Genomic DNA, 23,454 nt, shown 5'->3' with positions numbered 1-23,454 from the left:
GTTCATGAGTTTAATGTAGAAAATACACTCACGAAATAACCAGAATAAAAGGAGCAAGCAAATATTTTTCTTGCCGTTACAATAATAAATGCAAAATCTGAAACCATTAAGTAAAGGTTGCTATATTTATATACATATGAATTTTTGCTTATGAAAAACACCATAACTACAGTTCAAAGGCTAAGACCAAATGAGGAAATAGTTGAACCAGGTGTATGATGGAAATATATACAGTAATTAAAATCATATTTCATAAGAATATTTAATGACATGGAAAATGCTCATAATTTGTATTTACATTTAAAATAGTTTATTAGACTATTTCTTCCAGTGAGTTTGGAATAACAAGGACTGGATTTACCCTCTCATAATAAGCAACAATAATATCAGACAAAACATGTGAGACAAGCATTTCAGACATTGAACAACTGGCCTCACCGCACCACAATCCTTGAGATCAGGAAAAAGTACAGTGAGCCCTGAAATGGTCCCAGCTTACTGCTTGAAGGTAGTTTCCAGACTGCATTGCAGAGAGAGGGAACCCATAGAGAGCCAATACTCTCACTGAGTGAAGAGAACAGAGAATGCAAGTCAAGGTGGCCAAGAAAGAAATGAGGGAGCTAGAAGGAGAGAAAGAAGAGAGAGAGAGAGAGAGAGAACACAATGGTACAGAGGGGTCCCCTCAACAGTTTGCTAATTATGAATCTGTGCATATGTGAGAGAAAATGACAAATGCCATAGACAAGAGATATCGGAATAGAGTAGGCAGAACCATTCCCGGAGTCCACACATAGCAGAGAATAGTACATGTTCCCACAAGCCAGAGTAGAGAGATTCAGGGAATAAAACAGCTATTATAAAGATGATCTGGGCCGGGCACGGTGGCTCACGCCTGTAATCCCAGCACTTTGGGAGGCCGAGACGGGCGGATCACCAGGTCAGGAGATTGAGACCATCCTGGCTAACACGGTGAAACCCCGCCTCTACCAAAAACACATAAAAAAACTAGCTGGGCGTAGTGGCGGGCACCTGTAGTCCCAGCTACTTGGGAGGCTGAGGCAGGAGAATGGCATGAATCCAGGAGGCGGAGCTTGCAGTGAGACCAGATGGCGCCACTGCACTCCAGCCTGAGCGACAAAAGTGAGACTCTGTCTCCAAAACAAAACGAAACAAAACAAAGGATGATCTGTATATTCAAGAACGCAAAGGAAACATATCATTATGAGGAAAAACATGTGAAATATAAAAAGGACCCAAAGGGAACTCCTAGAAAAAAAAAATCAAAATTAAAAATACTTTGGATGAAAATGCGTACCTAGGCCCCATATCTTGTTTCTAATATCATTCTTCAATAAAAGAAACTAGGGCTCCTTGGAGAAATGGTTGGTTCTATGACTGAGATAGAAAATATACAAGATGATCTTGGAATATTTCTTTATGGCAGAAACTAAGGAACTTCTACAAATGAAAAAAGAAATTGATCAGGGTATGTCGAAGGGGCACAAGAACCAACTCAAAGAGTTCTCAGTGGTCAAACCTGAATTAATATGAGTAGTAAAATAAATAGTATTGATTATAGCACAAAAAATAAAATGGATATCCATGAGTCCATACTGATATAAATAAATAATTAAATAAATAAATAAATGGAGCGGGGAAAACAGGCACATCTCCCAAAAACAAAAATTTCAAATAATTTAGGTAGATAGTCCACCACAAGGAGGGAAGATAACTCCTCACTGCTTAAATGTGGGCTGCACATAGTGACATTATTCTAAAGAATACGGTATGGAAAAGGGAAAAAGGAATAATTTTATATTGGAGTAACCTATCAAATGCTACCCTAGTAGGATGGTCAAAGTCAACATCAACAACAGTAAATTATGTTGATAGTATGTACTCTTGATATGATATGATAAAAATGACACTTTGTCTCTGAGGGATTTTTCCCCAAAACCCATAAACCTTAGTGTAATGATGAGAATAAGAGTTGACAAATTCTCGTAGAGGGGAATTCTACAAAATATGTGACCAGTACTCTTCAAAACCATCCTGGTCATCAAAAACAAGCAAAGTCTGACAATCTCTGATAGCCAAGAGGAGCCTATAATTATATAACAACTAAATGTAATGTAATATCTTCAATGGCATCCTGGAACAGAAAAAGGACATTAGGTAAAAACAGAAAATCTGAATAAAGTATGGACATTGGTTAATAATAATATATTGACATTGGTTATTAATTCTCACAAATGTACCATATGAATATAAGATGGATGTTTATAATAAGAAACACTAGATTTGTGGTATATGAGAGCTCTGTATATTATCTTCACAAATTTTCTGTATATCTAAAACTGTTTTTTTTGTTGTTGTTGTTTCTTGTTTGTTTGTTTTTGAAACAGAGTTTCATGCTTTTTGCAGAGGCTAGAATGCAATGGTACCATCTCGGCTCACTGCAACCTCTGCCTCCTGGGTTCAAGAGATTCTCCTGCCTCAGCCTCCCCAGTAGCTGGGACTACAGGCACGTGCCACCACACCTGGCTAGTTTTTGTATTTTTAGTAGAGATGGGGTTTTACCATGTTTGCCAGGCTGGTCTCGAACTCCTGACCTCAGGTGATCCACCCACCTCAGCCTTCCAAAGTGCTGGGATTACAGGTGTGAGCCACTATACCTGGCCTAAAACTGTTTTTAAAATAGTTAAGTCTATCTTTAAAATACATAGGGCGGTATTAATAGCATATTAAACACCGAAGTTTAAAAAAGGGAACTTGAAACCATAGCAACAAAAACAATGCAATATCAGACAGGAAAAGGACAGAAGTAGTCTCTTGACCATCAGTGGAATCCCAGAAGAGTAGGAAGGGAATTGAAAGGGGAGAAAGAAAAACAATAGTTGAAAGAATGATGCTCAGTAATTCTCTAAATTTGATAAAAGCTATAAACATTCAAATCCAAAAACTCAGTGAACCTGTACAATCATGCAATGGTACTTCATAATCAAATTGCTAAACACCAGTGATAAAGAGAAGACTCTTAAAGGAATCTACAGTCAAAACGCACAACATGGAGGGAACAAAAGTAAGAATTGCCATAGGTTTCTTGGTCAGAAACTATGTATGCCAGAGGACAACGGAGAGACATCTTTAAAATACTGAAAGTTAAAAAAAAGACAGTGAATATAATGTTTAATAATAAAGGTGAAAAGAATTAACAACTATGCTAATAGCAAAAATATCAAAATATTTAGGGTATATACCTAACAAAATATAATTGATTAGAGAAACTGAAGAAGACGTAAGTAAATAAATAATTATTCCAAGTTTATGGTATGTACTATGGTCTCAAAGTTTATGCTCCCTCCAAATTTATGTTAAAACCTAATCACCAACATGGTAGTATCAGGAGGTAGGGCCTGTGGTAGGACATCAGGTAATGAGGATATCCATAAGTGTCCTCCCAAACACAGTCAGAAATAATGTTTAACCAAATATCTGGGCATCTCTTGACCCACTCAATTTGACACATAAGTTTAATAATCAATAACTCTATCCTTGGTCAATTTGGCATCCCCTGCACATAGATCTCCTTAAACCATACTTAATCTCTAATTAAGACAATAACATCATTATTCTGCCTAATATGATATAACTGTCCAGTAGACAAGAGGAAACACACTAACCTCTTCACCAGAAGAGGGGGTAAAATCTTTGAGTGATGTTTACTCTTGATATCCTATAGCTTAAATTACTATGATGTAAAATTAACAATACTTAAATACTATGATATTAATAGAACAGATAAAACAAACATGATCACTGCAATTGATGCAGAAAAGCATTATGACAGAATCCAACACGATTTCATGACAAAAACACTCAGAAAACTAGGTTTAGAAGAGATCTTCCTCAATATGAAGAGCTTTATAAAAATTCCACAAGTAATATCATACTCAATAGTGAAGACTGAAAGATGTCCTTCTAAGAATTGGAAACAAGGCAAGAAGGCCTGCTTTTAGCACCACTATTCCATGGTGTATTAGAAGTTCTAGTCAGAGCAATTAGGCAAGAAAAAGACAAGCATCCAAACTGGGGGGAAAAGAAAAGTAAGATTGTGTCTATTTGTAGATTACAAAAATCTACATAAAGTCCGAAGAATCCACAAAAAATTCTTTAACGTACACATTACTAAACACCAGTAATGTGCAATCCAGAATGAATGAAAACTTAAAAAAAGACCAGTGTTTGCCAAGGTTCGGGGATGTGGGAGGGAATTTATTGCAAATTGATATAAGAAATAATTTGGGGTGATGAAAATGTTCAATATCATGATTATGGTGGTGGTTATAAAAATGTGCATTTAATAACTCTATAAATTATACATTTAAAAATTGATGGGTTTATTGTATATACATTATACCTCAAAAAGCTGATAAAAATAGATTTTTAAATGTGTATTTAAGATCCTCCTTTAAAAATATTTCAATGCACAGAGAAAAGTATGGAACGATGGATATATAGTATAATATCCAAGAGGTGGGTTATGACTGACATAACTATTTTAATATGCTTTACTTTAAATTGCTTATCATGTATATACATTAGTTTTCTAATCAGAAGAAAAATCCTATTAACGTATGTAAGAGCATTATGCACTTTACATTTATTTCCATTTAAGAGTTAACATTTTAAAGTACGTGCACTTACCATGTGAAACAGATCAACATCTGACAATGACAGATAGAGGGAGGTGTTGCAATATGCTGAGCTGACATCAAGCACTCAATGCCCATTTTCACATTATGTCTCATAAAAGTCTGTGTACTAGAACTCCAATTTTATATGGGTACAACTGAAAAGATTACAGAAACTTAGATCATAACTGAAAATTGAAAGGCCATTTCCAATAAAACTGATTTGTTTGACCGGAAATCTGGAAAGCTGTTTGATCACCCAGGTCCATCTAAATTTTCAACCAAGTGAAACAGTAACAAGATAGTTTTAAAGGACCTGGTAAACAAACGTCAAGTGACAAAGACCTGGGAAGCATAAGTTAGTATGGATGTTAATAAGCAAACCTCATCTTGTCCTTGTTTCACACAGAAAAACCTACTGGTAGAAGAGGAGAAGGCATGGATTCCTAAGGACAGAATAAATGTTAGCCATCAGGAAAGATGAAAGTTGAAAGAATATAATTACAAAACTAAGACTAGCTCAAACACGGACCGGACTGAAATTCTAGCAGTGGTAATCTAGTTTTGGAGAGGCCATAGGAAACACATCTAACAGATTAGGTAAAAAGATAAGGAACTGATTACCCCAGGTGAAGATAGTGGCTGAAGAATAAATATAGGTAGAGTTGAGAAGCTCATGGATAAACGCACACACTCTCAATCCGTAGTAAATGGTTTAAGCAAATGTATTCTAATTCTACCATCATGGACAGTACTTTGGAGAACTTCCTTAAGTATTTGGACAAAATAAAACTAAAAAGAACTTCCATGGGTAGAGTGTTACCATATAACAAACACTGTGTATATATACATTATCTCTAGTCTAAATTAAATACCCCAATTTACCTATGAGTTTGTGTTAGTTAAAACAATCGGTAGAAATCTTTATAGTAAGTAAATAGAGCAAAGCTCAAATTTCAATCAGTTCCAGTGAAAATCTCAGGCTCCTTCCAGTCTCATGCATTCCCCCACTCCCGCCAACACTTAGCTGAGAAAACAGGAGTCTGACTCTAGAAAGAAGACAGAGGGGAGCAGAGAGTGCCTGCTATGTCCCTTGCATCTACCACATAAAACACAATGATTACAGTTTGTTGTTTAGAATAGCCTCTTCATGTTCATGGGGCATAGTCAAATTCCGTTCACATTCAAGCAAGGTTGTCCTTCCACAAGTATGGCTGCTTCTCCTACCTCCCAGAGCTGATAAAAGATGATGAGTATTCCTTATTCTACATCAGTTTTCTTTCCATAACAGCAAGTAGAAAGGAAAAAGTAATGTCATCTGGCTCAGAATCAGTCTAGCTATGACAAACAGGAATAGTAATTCCTGTTCCACAGGGTGGTAAGAATTCGTTACACAAACTTTTAAAATACTTAGCACGAGGCTGACACATAATAGGTCATCAGGTTATGGTATTTATTACTAATGTTGCTTTCATCCCTTAGCCTGATAGGACAATCAATGTGACAGTTGTTTGAGGAGTCCCCATGGAGGGTAACAATCAGAGGGACCTGACACAGTGGACCTGATACTCCTGCTATTCCCATCTCCCACTATGTCATATTTCACCCCTGTAGTGAGCAAGTCTTTCAGTTCTATCACTTGGTATTAGCTTCAACGTGATACCTGGTAAATTCAACTCTCAGGCTCGCTTGCCTTTCCTGCGTCATTTAATGCCTGGAACTATACCTGCCCAAATGCATTATGCTATCTTTAAGAGGGAGGAAAGCAGCAATATAGCTCAGGCATGAATGCATCATTTAATTTTTTTCATAAGTGTTTAAAAAGGAAAAGATGAAGAAGTAGACCTTTCTGCCTGCACTAACCCTGCTTGCTCAGAACAGTCGATAACAATTCTTGCCACTAAAATATGGGAGTTCTTGTGTGGTGTGTCCTTATGTGTGTGTGTGTGTGTGTGTGTGTGTGTGTGTGTGTGTGTGTGCACGCGTCTTTTTGAGAGAAAGTGAGATGAAGAAATGATTGCCTTTTTACCCCAAACATAGTTTTTCCAGTTCAATGTGTGATACATCAGACCTTTCACTTTGAGTTTTTACTGGCAGTGGTTCTAGAACAACCTTCCGCATAGCTACTACTTCTGAATTTTAAAATCTTCTGGCCCTACCCTGAGCCACATTTTAAAGGTACGTCAACATGCACTTGGCTCACTCAATATTCAGGAACTTTATTCTTTTTAACATAACTTAATTTTATTAATACAAAACAGCATATCCCAGTACTACCATAGAGATAAGATTCATGCCAATCTATACTGTTAAGAAAAAGGAACAGACACAGATAAGTATACATTTCCAAAGAAGGACTTCTTGGCCTAAGCCAAAGTTTGTTTCACCTCCTTTTTCTCTTGAGGAACTTTTAATTGCTAGGCAAAATGAACCGACTGAAATGAATGTCTAAAAGTTTTATAACCTCCTCAATAAAATCGAACATGTTTAATTGATCTCATAGAAGACCCCTGTGGTATGTTAATCACATTTCCTGCAGGACTTACCTACCTGGCATCATTAGATCCTATAAAATAATAGCAGATATTACCCTCTGCAAACACACATCCTTTCCATTTACCACTGAGATCTCAGCATAGGAATGTTTCACATAAAAGAATTTCTTGGAGATTGAGACCATCCTGGCTAACACGGTGAAACCCGGTCTCTACTAAACATACAAAAATTAGCCGGGTGTGGTGGCGGGCACCTGTGGTCCCAGCTACTTGGGAGGCTGAGGCAGGAGAATGGTGTGAACCCAGGAGGCGGAGCTTGCAGTGAGCCGAGATGGTGCCACTGTACTCCAGCCTGGGCAACAGAGCAGGACTCTGTCTCATAAATAAATAAATAGAATTTCTTTAGTGTCATGACCTAGCACACAGGAAATGCACATTCCAGGGCAGAAAGCGATATATATATTTTTTCAAACACCATTCCAGCCAACTGCCATAAACTTAGCTATTCTGAGGTCTCCTTGTTCACTTTATTTGGAGTCTGCCAACAGGTGACTAGATTCTAGAGTTCATTTATCTACCCTCCTGGGGTCCTTCTAATGGAACCAGGACTCCTCATGGAAAACCCTCAGTCTAGAATCAGCAACCCCTTCCAGAGCCTCCTCTGACATTCACACCAGGAAGTAATGTTCCAAGATGGTCTCAGAATTGTATTGACCACAATGGGTCGGCAGGAAGCTTACTAAAAAGACAGAAAACTCAACGAGCATCAGGCATTCTGCATCAGGCAAACTAAAGTTGTAATGCAGTCACCTAAGGTCACCCAATCCTCTGAGATTTAAGGAAAATTGGCTTGAGCCCTTATTCCACATCCTGTGAGACATGCCTAGCTTTCCCCCAAGATTTTTGCAAAATACCAGAGAGTCTCATGTTCTCATGGTCATGTCTGGCTGCAAATTTTATTTGTCTTGCTGAATTTTTTCCTCACAGTTCATTTTGCTTGTATCTCACCTCTTGTGGGTATTTTCTTTCTCCTGCTCCAGACATGGAAATCAATTGTTTTCTTCTTCCTCCCAAAGCATGACATTTTGGGGGTAGATTATTGTGAAGGTTTTGGATGTGAGGGAGGTTATAGCACAAACATTCATAATTAAAAGCTGTAGATATTAAATTTTTTTTTTGAGACAGAGTCTCACTCTGTTGCCCAGGCTGGACTGCAGTGGTGCAATCTCCGACTCATGACCCAAATCTTTTTTTTTTTTTTTTAAGGGACAGGGTCTTGCTCTGTTGCTCAGGCTGGAGTGCAGTGGTGCAATCATAGCTCACTGCAGCCTTGACCTCCTGTGCTCGAGTTATCCTCCTGCCTCAGCCTCCTGAGTATCTGGGACTGTAAGTGTGCACCACCACACCTGGTTAATTTTAAAAATAAATTGGAAGATGGGGGTCTCTCTATGTTGCCCAGGCTCTTCTCAAACTCCTGATCTCAAGCAATTCCCCTACCTTTATATCTCAAAGTTTTGGAATTACAGGCATCAGCTACTGCACCCGACCCCACATCTATTTTTTAATTGATTTTATTCCTTCCAAAATCTCCAAGGAAACCTGATTTCCTGGAGACAGTGCTGTGGTCTTTAAAATCCCCTTTTAATAATAATTACACTGAGATGTTGCTGCACTTCAAGCCCAGGTGATGACACAGCTTCAATAATAAGGGCCTCTCAGTCCCTGTCCTTCCACCACCCTTATGAGGTACCTCCTGGAAATCCACGGCCCGGACCAAGGCAGTCATAATCAACAATACAGAGAGATCTGGAGACCACAAGATATTTAGAGGATGATGAAAGTGTGAGTGTGGAGTGGTGACTTCAGGAATCTAGAGATAAGCCAATGAAGCCAGTGGCTATTTGATCAACAATATTGTCCTTGATTTGAGATTAGGTTAAAAAAACGATACAAAGGAACACGACTAGGAACACCTGATTTTTTGCTACCAATCAACGGCAGGACAAAAATTCAAAAAGTGAAATACCAAGCACAAATGGTCTGTACCCCATATGGTATTTGGTTAATTTTTGTAGCACAGATCAAATCCTCTAATTCCAGAATTGGTGCCTAAAATGGCAGCTACAATCATAATATTAGTTTCTGCAGCACACAGGTGGAGGATGAACACAGTGCTTTCTTTAGACCTGCCTCTCTCAAGTTATACTTCAGTCCCTAAATGTCACTTTGAATATCTGCCCAAGAGGCCTTCCTGTGTCATGCATAATATATGACAAATTTGGACAAATCTAAGACTCCTCTTTGAGTTTATCTACCATAGAAAATACCTGCATTGATTATTAGGCCAAATGAGATAAAAGAACTTAATTCATTCAGGATTCTCTGGCAAGGAACAGAGTAGCAGGGCTAACCTGACTTATACCCTGCCCCCTGATTTGCAGGAGATGAAACTGGAGAAGGACAGGACACCCCTTTACCCTAAGAGAAGGCACTGTCCTGGCAGGCTGATCACATTGGAGTAGGCAGCAGAAGACAGAAAGGGAAAGTGGTATCTTTTTCAGACACAGGGACTATCTCCTGTATCATTTTTTAACACTGTTTTTGTGGCTCTTACTCCAGCATTAAAGACACAGTAAAAACTGAAAAATAAATTTTAAATGAAGTTGAGAAAACATAGATGTAGTAAAAGCCTTATAAACTTTGCATTGGAAGTTCCAGAAACTTCACTGTTTATAAGACATTTTCATTGATGTATTTCCTTTTTTTTTCTATTTCTAATCTTTCAATTTCTTTATTTTTTTATTATTATACTTTAAGTTTTAGGGTACATGTGCACAATGTGCAGGTTTGTTACATAGGTATCCACGTGCCATGTTGGTGTGCTGCACCCATTAACTCATCATTTACATTAGATATATCTCCTAATTCTATCCCTCCTCCCTTCCCCCACGCCATGACAGGCCCTGGGGTGTGATGTTCCCCTTCCTGTGTCCAAGTGTTCTCACTGTACAATTCCCACCTATGAGTGAGAACATGCGGTGTTTGGTTTTTTGTCCTTGCAATAGTTTGCTGAGAATGATGGTTTCCAGCTTCATCCATGTCCCTACAAAGGACATGAACTCATCTTTTTTATGGCTGCATAGTATTCCATGGTGTATATGTGCCACATTTTCTTAATCCAGTCTATCAGTGATGGACATTTGGGTTAGTTCCAAGTCTTTGCTATTATGAATAGTGCCACAATAAGCATACGTGTGCATGTGTCTTTATAGCAGCATGATTTATAATCCTTTGGGATAAATCAAGTAATAGGATGGCTGGGTCAAATGGTATTTCTAGTTCTAGATCCTTGAGGAATCGCCACACTGTCTTCCACATTGATGTATTTCCTTTAGAGCTTCCCAACAGTGCTGTGAGGCAGGGAGGTACTATTTACTTTATACCCATCGTCTCCCATGGAAATGTAGATGAATGAGTTCATTCCTGCAGGCCCAAGGACTAGACCTCCTCCAGTTTCTTTTGTTCTCTCAAAACATCTATAGTTAACTAAATTTTAATTTACATAAAGCCTACACTATTCTGTTTTCTCCATATATTAAATTTCATTTTACTACATTTTATCCAAGGCATCTTTTTATAAACCACATCATGCATAAATCATGTCTCTGACTCTATGTAAGAGAGAAGCTATCATAAAGATCACTGGAATGATGTCTCATGAAAACCACCACCACTGAAACTCAGTATTTGCCTGAAACTGTCACTGTTCCCTTCGACCATGTCTTTACTTGTAATAGGATGGAAATGTGTTATAAATTTGCAGAGCTGGAACCTGGTGCACAGCCTTAAATTGTCCTGACTTTTCCAACAGCACCTCTGGTTCCCAGAAAGACCCTCCTTCCTCTGATATCAAATCCTGCAGTCCCACAATCAAGCCAGGAATGGTAGGTGTATCAAAGCGAAAAGAAGATTTTGTAACAAAATTAATTACAAAACACACATATTTTCCTTTTTTTTTTTTTCCATTTTTTGGAGGTTGGCAGTTCTTCATTCTCGCCTTCAGGGTCTATCAAGAACAGAAATCTTGATTTTATCTCAAACAGTTATGTAACTTTGAGTAGGGCAGTCTTCCTGTCTGTGTGTTGAGTCTCTCATCTATAAAATGACAAGTTTAGACTAAATAATATCTAAACAACCCTACCCTTCTGATCAAAACTCAGGAGATGGTCGCTATCACTGTGTTCTGGGAGGGCATCAAGAAAAGAGTATCCCAGCTAGGCTCATCCAGGAAGGCTTCATGGAAGAAATAGGAATGGCGGTGGACTTTGGAGAATTGGAAGGCTTTTAACAATGGAAAGACATTCCAGACAGAGAGACAAGGTAAGTACAGGCTGGAGGAAAGGAAATACACTGTGCTCTCCTGGAATTGCAGGGAGTGCTACATGCCTGCTGTTTGCAGAAGGACTTTTCCACAGGCCTATTTTATTTCATAGATTTTTTTTAAATGAAATTTTATTTTAAAGCAAATAAACATCAATTTTTTTTGTCACAACTGTCTTGAATTATAATTCACATAACATACACTTCAATTGTATACAGTCAAAACATACAATTCAAGAGTTTTGAGTATTCGGTTGATGTAAAAGTAATTGTGGTTTTACATTACTTTTGCACCAACCTAATATGTTAACAGATACACTGCAATCACAATCAGTTTTAGAACATATTTATCATCCCAAAGGAAATCCCAAACCTTTTAATCACTACTCCAAAATTCCCCCATCCCCTTCCTCATCCCTAAGCAACAACTAATCAACTTTCTCTCTATAATCTACTCTCTATCTCTATTCTATCTATAGATCTGCCCTTTCTGGACATTTCGTATAAATGGAATCATACTACATGGGTTGTGACCAGCTTCTTTCACTTAGTAAAATATTTTTAAAATTCATCTAGGCTATATTATGTATCAGATCTCCATTCATTTTATTGTTCATATTCCACGGTATGAATGTACAATATGTTTACCTATTCATCAGTTCATTAACATTTCTGGTGCTTAATGTTGTTAAACATTTATGTACAAGTCTTCATGTGGACATATGTTTTTATTTCTCTTGGTTATGTACCTGGGGTGGAATTGGTGAGTTGTATGGTAACTCTGTGTTTAACATTTTGAGAAACTGCCAGACTATTATCCAAAGTGGCTGCACCATTTCACATTTCCATCAGCAGAATATGAGAGTTCCAATTTCTCTGCATCCTCAACCACACTTCTCATTACCTGCCTTTTGATTATGACAGTCCTAGCGACTAACTTACTGTGGCTTGGATTTGCATTTTCTTGGTGACTAATGATATCACACATCATTTCATGTTTAAATTCATTTATGTTCTAATTAAATATGTGTATATTAAATTCATTCATGTTCTGATTAAATATTTGTATATTTATTTTGCAAAAATATTCAGATCATTTGCCCATTTTAATTGCATTGTCTTTTAATCATTATGTTGTAGGAATTCTTTATATACTCTAGGCCAGGAATGTCCAATCTTTTGGCTTCCCTGGGCCACATCGTAGAATTGTCTTGGGCCACCCATAAAATACACTAACACTAATAATAGCTGATGAGCTTAAAAAAAAAAAAAAAATCGCCAAAACAAAAAATCACCAAAAAAATCTCATAATATTTTAAGAATGTTTATGAATTTGTATTGGGCCACGTTCAAAGCTGTCTTGGGCCACAGGTTGGACAAGCTTGCCCTAAGTAAAAGTACTGCATTAGATATATGATTTCCAAATATTTTCTCCCATTCAGAAAAAAAGTCAGATTATTAGCATTATCACATTTGAAAGAACAGAAAAAGAACAAAAAAAGTCTTCCAGAACAAGATTACAAATACTACACTATTTTCTGCAAAACACAATTTAATTTTTATATAGCAAACAGCAAATATGTTCAACTCTAGTTTTAAAATTCTCATTAAATTCACCCCCAAAGTTGGTTGGTTAAAAAAAAAAAGCAGACAAGAACATGTAGACATAGATGCCTCTACAGAGAAGAACTGTTGATTACTCCAGTAAGACTATTGTAGCTTTTATAAATCATGTTTTACCAATTCACATGCTAGAATTATATCACAAAATAAGCCATGGAAGGCATCTGGCCACATGTTGTAGCCATTAAAATGATGTTTCATGCTACAGAGCATGTGTTAGAGGTACTCTCTTCATGAAGTCTGACTAGATAGTTCAAAATCTCTTATGATTGACCAATTAGTTGCTTCCAAAGAAAGAACACCACAAACCCAGAAGATATGTAAACACTGGCTCATTAGGGCAAGCCATTTTCCTGTTAAACTGTGGTCTCCGTTGTGTGCTGAATGGTAAAACATAATTCACTGTTCATTTTGCTATGAACACCAAAAGATTTCATTTCTGAGAATACACCCAGGCAGAGAAAGGTGATTTCAGAACAGAGCTCAGAAAACATAATCCTTTATATGAAGTGAATTCAGAGTTAGGCAGAGAGTTTGCTCTCTGCTTGTGTCCACTTCATCTTCTGCTCTGAAATCTCCAGCTGGGCTCCTTGCTCCAGTGTTACCTTAAACATTCTCTTTCCTGGAGCAATGTATGCTGAAGTGCATCTAAAATAGCTGAATCCTTCTCCACTGAACTGAGCCACAGGCCTTGCACGGAAAGACCTGGGAAACATTAGCTTGCTTCTGGTCTGGCCATAATGAAAATAAATGAGGGCTTCAATTTAAAGTCGTTACTAAAAATTTGTTCTTTCCTCCATTCTAATTCTGAGACCCACTTGCAGCTAATTAGAATGGTTCCCAGCGTGATCTCCCAGCTCACTGCTAGTGTAAACACCAACCATCTGAGTTTCATTACAATAAAGAAATCAAATAAACAGTGGACCAGAAAACAGTAGTTTGGGCATGGCTCATTACAGCACAATGCAGTTAACATTCCTCACTCGGGAAGGAAAAGAAGGCATTGGGCAAGCGGGGCTGATGTCCAATGCTTTCCATTCTTATTAACGATGCTAGTTGGACTGGGGATTATTTTTTACCATTAATGTGTTTTGGAGAATGAGGAAGGATTTTTTTTTCAATGGAAAAGAAAAAGAAATGCCCTCTGAACCTTGGTGTAAACAAAGAGAAAAGGTAATTATTGGCTCTGGGCTACTCATTGCTTCTCCAGTTTCTCATAGGATGTACTGTTTACAATTTACATAAGGAAAAAGAAAAAGAAAAAAAGAGGAATACAGTATCCATTAATCTACTCAAGGGTTTTTATTATTTATCCTAGGTACAAACAAATCTTTGACAACGTAGGATGGGTATGACTATATGATTGCTAATATACAGAATTTTTTCAAAAGTAAAAACAGACATAAGAGAGTCACTCTTGTATTTAGAAATTTTACTTATCTCATTCACACTAATATTTGGAAATATTCACGTAAAGAATCATTTTGTAGGTTGTCTACATTGTTTAGCATGATCTTGGAACCATCAAAGGAAGAAAGATCCAAATATTTCTGTCTCTAAAATTTAACCCTGCTTTTAAGTAACTATTAAAATCTAAAGACATTTATTGAATTTGGTTCAGAAACTCAACAAAAGAATGAGTTCTTTGGTAAAAGCATGTTCTAAGAAGAAAATATTAAACAACTACAAGGCCTCACGTGATATTACTTGTGTGCCTGTGGCTCAGAATTCATAATTGGACCTTGGATCAGGTCAGGATTTCATTGCACATGATAGAAATTGCTTAGCCCCTCAGTTATAATGCAGCTTCAGTGAAGAACATGTAGACATACTCATTTCCTCTCTGAGGCAGTCTGGGTCTAGGTGTGTAAGTATCACGTCACTGGTGCTTAAAATTTTAAATTGTTAGAGAAAGATTATAATACTTAGCAGAACATATTCACTGAAGTTTCCAAATGCTTTGGGCTAAGATTAAAATACTTGCAAAACAGCCCCTTTATGCTTCTGTTTTGACCACTCTGAAAACCTGTTGCGTAAAAGGACCCAAAGCAAGATCCTAAACTGTATAAATCAGTAATTGAAAAAAAGTCACAAAAACTGCAAATGGTATTGAAACGGATCACCTTAGAGAAAAAGAACAAAATAAATGCATGCTCTGACCTTGAGATTCATTTTAATTTGTGGAAGGAAACAATCACTCATCCCTGAGCAGAAAAAAAAAAATAAAAAGAAAAAGAAGAAGAAAAAAGAAAGAAAAAGAAACAGGGAAGCATTTGTCTGCCGCAGCTGTCTCGGTAAGGAACTTAAAGAAAAAAAAAAGCCAGCTTTCTTAGAACAATTTAATGTATTGTTTTGGAATTAATTGTCTATCTATTATCAACATGTTGAAAGAAAGTTAAACTCAAGGAAAATGAAAGTGAATTTCCAAAGAAATTAAAACTGAAGATAGCTATTTTTAAAATCTGAAAGAGCTATCATTTCAATTTTCCTAATCTACTTAATCTTAAAACAATCTATTAGGTTGGTACAAAAGTAATGGCAAAGAACACAATTACTTTTGCACCAACCTAACACTTTTGCACAAAAGACATACTTTGTGTCATTCAACAAGTATTGAATATTTGTCTGCTAGATGCCAATCTATTTACTGATTTTTAAAGTGAAATTTGTGTACTCTGGTGTCCATAGCTGTAAAATAAGAGGTTTCGATTGGATCGTTGAGAGGGCTGTAAAGTTCTTAAAATTTAGAGCTATTATTTCACCATCAGGCGATGCACCAAGTCTTAAGCTCTGCAATCCAGCCATGGTCCTTTGCCTGGTCAAGATTCTCCATGACAGAGCATGGAAGAGAAGAACACTGCTATCATCAGAACTGATCAGCCTCCTGTAAAGCCATGAGGTTTAAGGATTGTAGTGTTTAACGGAGTTGAATGAGGAGGCTTTACCATTCCTTTAGAAATTATCTTTGCATCTGTATTACTCAAGAGTAGAAAAATGTTGGAAAAATACTCTAATCATTTTATTAATGCCCCCAAAATGACTATCACTATCCCATTTTTCTTCACAGTAGTTAATTTCTTTCCAAAGCATTTTCATTGTTAATTTCTCATAACAGAATGACTTAGGTAAAACTCATGGAGCCCAAGGGTGGCTTATAAAATTGTGATGGAATATTAAAGTGAGCAAACTGAAATGAACTGTTTAAATTATTTTATTTCCCATACCAATGTCCTGTATTGTGCGAAGAACTTACCTGCATTATTTTATTTTGTCTTTATAGCCATGCTATGGGATCCACACTTTACAAATGATGCTGATGAGAAAACAGAGATATGCATTTACCTGATCGTTTTCTCAGAGCTGAGAAGTGAAGGAACTAGGATTGGAAACTGGGTTTACTCGTACAAAAGCCATGCTCTTTCTACAACCTTGTGGGTTTTTATTTTTATGCATAAAATATATACTTGGCCACAAAGTAAATTTTAGAAAATAAGCATACTTAAAATAAAAGGTATGATGTAAAGAGCATAGAGTTTTGAGGTGTAGTGACCCTCATTAGAACATGCATTAAAGCTTGCATATTCTAGCAAATAAAACAGAAAAATAAAATCCCAGAAAACTAAAATATTGAACTCTATAGGTAAAATTTATTTTTAAAGAATCTTAGGTTGCTTTTCCTCTGCCACATGGTATGCTGATGGAACATAGATCCCAGCAAGATAGATTACTCGGAAACTGAAATAGTCTAAAGAAAGCATAACCCAACGTAAAACATTTATGGAGAAAACAAAAGGAATGAATAACTGATTCCCAAATGGTTCTCTATTTGGAATTATTTATACTGTCTATAAGACCATCACTGAGGAAAACTGAAAAGGAGATATGACATTATGATAAAATGAGCACGGAAAGGGCACAAGAAGACTGTTTTTCACATGTGCTCTGCCACTGACCAGTTGACTGAGTTCAGGTATAATAAGTCACTTCTACCTTCTGCTACTTTACATCTGTTAAACTAAGAGTGTGCTCTCAGATTTCCCCTCCAGCTCCGATGCTCTCTCAGCCTACAAGGCATTAATAAAAAAGAATCTCACTGTGATTGATCATGACTTTAACATAGAAATTACTCTTCCTCTGGTGGACGGGAAATTCTCTGTCTCTTCAAATCACATATACTATTGCAAAACTCAAAATAAATGTTCAGAAGTCCCATCAAGGCAGAAAAGCAACCGATGCTATCAGTTTACCATGCTGAGTTTAAAAGAATGTGAATATGTGTTTGTGTGTGTGTATTCATGTGTTTAGTGTGGGTGCATGTGTGTGTGTCCAGAGAAGGTCATCAGTTTGACCTTCTGGAAGCAGCAAAGGTTCCATCCACAGAACCCGCTGTGACGGCATCTGGAAATTCCTCACTTGGGTCAGTGGGGAGACATTCTCTGTTTACATTGCTTTTGTTTTATACCCATGTGGTGTTCAACATATCAATAATACATTTCAATCTCATCATGAAACCCTTTAATGATTTACTTTTCAAACCTCCCAGGTCCATTTAGCCACAGGAAAACCTACTCCTTTTGTTACAAGCTGAAACTATGACAGTCAAAACACAGACAGAAGAAAAAGCACTTGCTGGAATCTGCTGTTGTTCCTGCTGTTTGCCGGCAGTCGCCATAGTGGAGCTTTCAATGTTTGGAGAGAACATGAGGAAGGCCACTAATGTCCTGTAATAACTTTTTCTAGAAGTGACACATGTCAAAATGCACAGTTTTTGCACAATTGGTAATGTTCACAGAAGCATTTTCTGTGAAACTGATTATAGCACAATAATTGGTTCTGGAATACTTTAGTGCTTTACTCCTAAAAATGTTATAGACCTTTTCATATATGTCATATTCTCCTGTGCAAATCACACCAAAAGTTCACTTAAAATCCTCCAAATTATATGGAGTGTGTTATAGATGTTTTGTTCTGCTCAACATACAGCTTTGTAGTGCCAGTGGCCACTCAATGAGCCATCAAGACAATTCTTGGAGAATAACAATATCCACCTCTCCAGACACCCAAGCCAAAACTTTTAGCATTGTATTTGTCTCATTCTTCCCACTCACCAACTGGATCTAGTTTATTTCCACATCTGTTTACTCTCTCACCTAAAATTTCTCACATCATTTCTCTCTCCGTCACAGCCATTGCTGTCCCCAGAACACTATCCCCTGTAGCCTAGATTCAAAATATACGCTACATATGCTCCTATACTCTCTCTTATATAGCTTTATTTTTCTACAATGGGATGGACTAATTATATTTAAATGTGATCCAATTGTGTCATGCGCATTTGTGAGCCCCTCAGAGATTCCCTTTGTTCACATAGATGCTCAATAAATAGTATGTATTGTCTCAATGACTTTAATTGAATAAACAGTGTTCCTGCAAAGGTATTCATGCACAAAACATTAGTAAGACGTTCATATACATTTGCAAGAAAATAGGGTAAGCAAAGTTGAGCAAAAGAAGAAAAGAAACATTTATTTTTATTCATTTTTTTTTACAAGTCAACTAACATTTATTTGATAAATATAAATGAGAAATATAACATCTATCCTTAGTTGCAAGTTACAAGTAGAAGACAGTGTGGCAATTCCTCAAGGATCCAGAGCCAGAAATACCATTTGACCCAGCAATCCCATTACTGGGTATATACCCAAAGGAATATAAATCATTCTACTATGAAGACACATGCACATGTATGTTTACTGCAGCACTATTTACAATAGCAAAGACTTGGAACCAACCCAAATGCCCACCAATGATAGACTGGATAAAGAAACATTTATTAACACATTACGCACCTGGTGATTGATATACATGGTCTCATTTGTGATCCCTCTTTTTGTGTGTCATGGGAAACTTTCAGTGTAGGTTCAGTTACTCTCACTTTACAAACGAGAAAACCAAGGTGCAGAGAGACTAAGTGTATTGCTTATATAGAGTTACACAGGTAATAAAAACCAGGGCCAGAGTGTCTGTCTAGTTCCAGTGTTTTACTCTGTTCTCAGCCCCAGGCACTAGATGAGTTAGTCTTGCCCTCATTCCTTCTTGTGATGAACTTCCTCTCCATAGTGAATTATCTCCTTATTTCTTTAATGATTTTCTGCTCTCTTAATGCCTCTCCTGACTTAAAAAGGAAAAAGGAGTTTGCACCAGTCATCTCTTGCCTACACGTGCCTATTTCCACCAAGTCATCTCCCATTCATTTCTCAAATCTCTAATAAAACTCGGCTCCATCCCTTTCATGATCGCTTCCTACTATGGTCTCCAATGACATCCATGTCACAGAATCAAATGTCCTTTTCAGCCTCTCCTGCTGTAACTTCTTAAGAGCAAATCATACTTTTGGCTACTTTCTTTAAATTAAACATTATCTTTTCCCAGAAGCTCCTAATTTTCTTTCTTTCACCCTTTTCTCCATGTCTCAATTATCTCATAGGCTCATCTTCTTCACCAGAAGCTTTTAGTTCCTTGTAATATTCAAAAGTCTATCCTAGGCCCTTTCTCTTTTCCCCCTACACCCCCCTCCATAAGAAATTTAATCCACTGTTGAACAATCATAGAAATTTAGGTAATTCTTGACACCTTCCTTTTCTTCATCTCCCCCTATACCCATTTTATTACATACTCCCGCAGCTTTGAACTTCTAAATCTTCATAATCCATTGACTTATTTCTATTTTTAATCAATCTTATACTTTTAGTTATTGAAGAGGATGGAATCAATACAAAAATAATATTGATATATACATTCCTTTGTTCCCTAGAGAGGAAAAAGCTCAGATCTGGACCCTCTGTGGTGATCCTGGGCCAGTGGCTTTAAAATGTTTCCCAATGGATTCCTCTTTTCATGAAACTCCTCCTCCAACATGTTATCTAATCTCCCCTCCATAAAAAGTCCCCTAAACCGTACCTTCCATCTCTGGCCACAGTCAAAACATGAAGTAAAATAGATACTCTGTGGACAGAAGCCTGGAGAAATTCAGTGAAGCTATTTGCTTGGGAAAATCCTGTAGCATAAGACTAGTCATAGAGATTGTGCTAAGTGTATATTTCTCCGGAGGTTGGTAAAGCATTTCCTGTTTGGGCTTTTAACAGAGATTGGGTAGGAAAACCTCACCCTCCCTCAGGCGAGGAGGCAATCTGGCCTAATATGCATTACTGTTAATACACAGTCCTGTGGTTGCCTTCAGCATTCCTATTCTTATAGCACATACTCAAGTGTTCCCAATGTCAGAATAAAGTAGAACAGGCAAAGATCAATAAGTAGAATCAGGTCAAAAATTAAATTACAATGATGTCAGAAAAAGAAGAGGAGCTGGGACTTCTGAAAGAGCAGTAGAAAAAGCTAGCAGACCCTCTCCTCAAATAACTATTTTAACTGGTGAAAATTATTTTTAATGTAATGTCTCTAAAAATAAACATTTATTCAAAAACTTTAATAAATCTCAGTAAAACTAATAAGAGCCATGTGTGCATTTGAGTCATGAACTCCCTCCCCCCAACTCCAAATTTTAGTGTGATAGGAGCCTACTCTGCATTGATGGCCAGAAAGTTAGGACTTCCTTTCCCTCTTTAGCTCCAGTCTATGATTAAAGTTTTGCCCCAGGAGAGACAGGCTATTGGCATCTCTCATATGCCCCCAACACCATGTTTCAGAATGATTCCAGGCAGAAAGCGTTGAAAAAACTGGAGTACAATGGGTAGAAATTGTACTCCAGATTTTGTAGACTAAGAATAGTGGGCTCTCATTGTCCCCATCACAGCTTGCTCATAGAGCAAAGGTTTCACAGAGGAAGGGGCAAGCTGAGAAGATCAGGAGCTACCTTACCTGACCAGTGCTCCAATAATAGTGAAAGAGTGTCACTTCTGAAGAAGTGTGATGCTGTCCTTTTTACCAACTCCAGAGCAGTTGTGCAGTTTTTGCTCAAGGGGATAGGCAGTCCATAAGAACAGAGAGCTCTGAAACTCTTCCTAAGGGGATTGAGTGTATATGTAACTGACTATGGGGAAATTCGCAATAGACATACTAGTAATGAGCAATAGAGAGGACACGGATAGCTTCATGATAGGAGTAAGTGAAACAGTAGACCACTAGAAGCCTTGGAGTTGGGGCAAACATCAAAGTCTAGCAACACCCTAACTTGAAAAAGATGCCTGAATTTAATTGGATCAGACTGTGAAACAATTTAAGTCACAGAGTTTTGATGAAAACAATACAGCAATCAATTTGCAAATAGTGAACTGTAAGAGCTGAGTATAACATCAATAGACATACTAGCAAGAAACTTAAGAGGAAGGCCGGGAAAAGGAATAGGCAAAGAAAGCCTAGGTAGAATAACACTTATCTCTGTTGGTCAGAAAGATTGCACATATGCCCAAAGCTGCACTCTCTGTGGAGTGACACCAGAGGTGTCATGCTGTGGAGGAAGTTTACTTTCCTCAACTGGTCTAGCTGAGTCTGTAAACAAAGAAACAAGCAAACAAGAACAACAAGTCCATGGGGACAAAGTGAGGTTCAGTATCCAAAAGGTCCATTTCAATAAAAGAAACTACAAGACATGTAAAGAAAACATCTGATGCATACACAGAAAATAAAAGTGAATAATTGAAACTATATGTATATGTGGGCCCAGATGTTAGACTTGGCAGACAAAGACTTTCATGCTATTATCATAAATACATTCCAAAAACCACAGGAAACCATGTTTAAACATGTAAAGGAAGGTTTTATGAGAATGACATATAAAATAGAAAATATCAGCAAGTATAGATAAATTTTTTTTAAAAGAACTAAATTAGAATTATGTCATTGCAAAGTACAATAACCAAAATAAAAAAGTTACTACAGGCAATCAACAGTCTAGGGCTAAAGCTTTTACCCCATGAGAGATAGGCTACTGGCATGGCTCATATGTCCCCAGCACCATTTTAGCTGGCAGAAGACAAATAAGTAAATAAATAAAACAGCAAATGTAAAGTTAGATTAATAGAGATTATATAATCAGAAGAACAAAAGGAAAAATATGAAGAAAAATCAATAAAGCCTCAGAACATGAAATGGGAGTACCAAATAAAGAATAGAGAGAGAAACAAAAATATTTTATTAGAAATAATGACTAAAACTCCCCAGATTTGATGAAAATCATTAATCTGAAAATTAGGAATCTCAATGAACTCCAAGTAGAATCATTACCAAAGACTACCACTCTTAGACACCTTATATATGTGTATGTAGTCACATTATATATATACACGCCTTATATATATACACACACACCCACACACACAAAACTCAATAAATAACAGCTGACTTCTCATCAAAAAACATGAAGGCCAGAGGCACTGGAATTGTATATTCAAAGTACTGGTGGGGAGGGGAATGCCAACTGAGAATATTCTATACAGTAAAAACATCATTCAAACAAGAAAGTAAAATAAAGACAGTTCCACAGAAACAAAAACTGAGAATTTTTTTTCTTGTAGGTCTGCATTACAAACAATATTAAAAGAAATTTTTCAGGCTGAAAGCAAGTAACACACAAAAGTAATCTGATTCTACATGGAAAAAATAAAGAGCTTCAGTAGTGCTAATTATGTGGGTAATTATGAAAAACAATATTATTGTATATTTCCTCTTTTTTCTTATCATACCTGATTTAAAAAGCAATTGTGTTATATAATATGCATGTAAGTGTATTGGGACTATAATATATAGAAGCATAGCGTATTAGACAATAATAGCATAAAGGAGGTGAATAGGAGCAAAGCCCTACTGGAGTAAGAAAATGATACCACATGATAAATTAAATCCACAGAAGAAAAATAAAGAGAACCAGAAATGGTAAATAAAATGGTTCATATAACAAGCTTCATAAATGTATACTTGCTCTCCTTTCTTCTTTCAACTTCTCTAAAAGACATATAACAATATACTGTTGAATTACACACACACACACACACACACACACAGTGTATTACAATAACAGCACAGAAAAAATAATTATATGGAGATATCCAGCTATATAGGAGTAAAGTTTCTATATCTCACTGGAATTGAATTACTGTAAGTCTGAAGTAAATTCTGATAGATTAAGACATGTATTGTAAACCCTAGACCAACCACAAAGAAAATAAATTTTTGAATAGTATTAAAATTATTAAAGGAATTAAAAATTTTACTGGAAATTTTCCACTTGCTGAGAAAGGAACAAG

The sequence above is a fragment of the Nomascus leucogenys genome, chromosome 14 (assembly GCF_006542625.1).
Source record: "Nomascus leucogenys isolate Asia chromosome 14, Asia_NLE_v1, whole genome shotgun sequence".
In the NCBI taxonomy this organism is placed as follows: Eukaryota; Metazoa; Chordata; class Mammalia; order Primates; family Hylobatidae; genus Nomascus; species Nomascus leucogenys.
The sequence above is the reverse complement of the archived record's forward strand: the minus strand, read 5'-3'. Positions refer to the sequence as shown.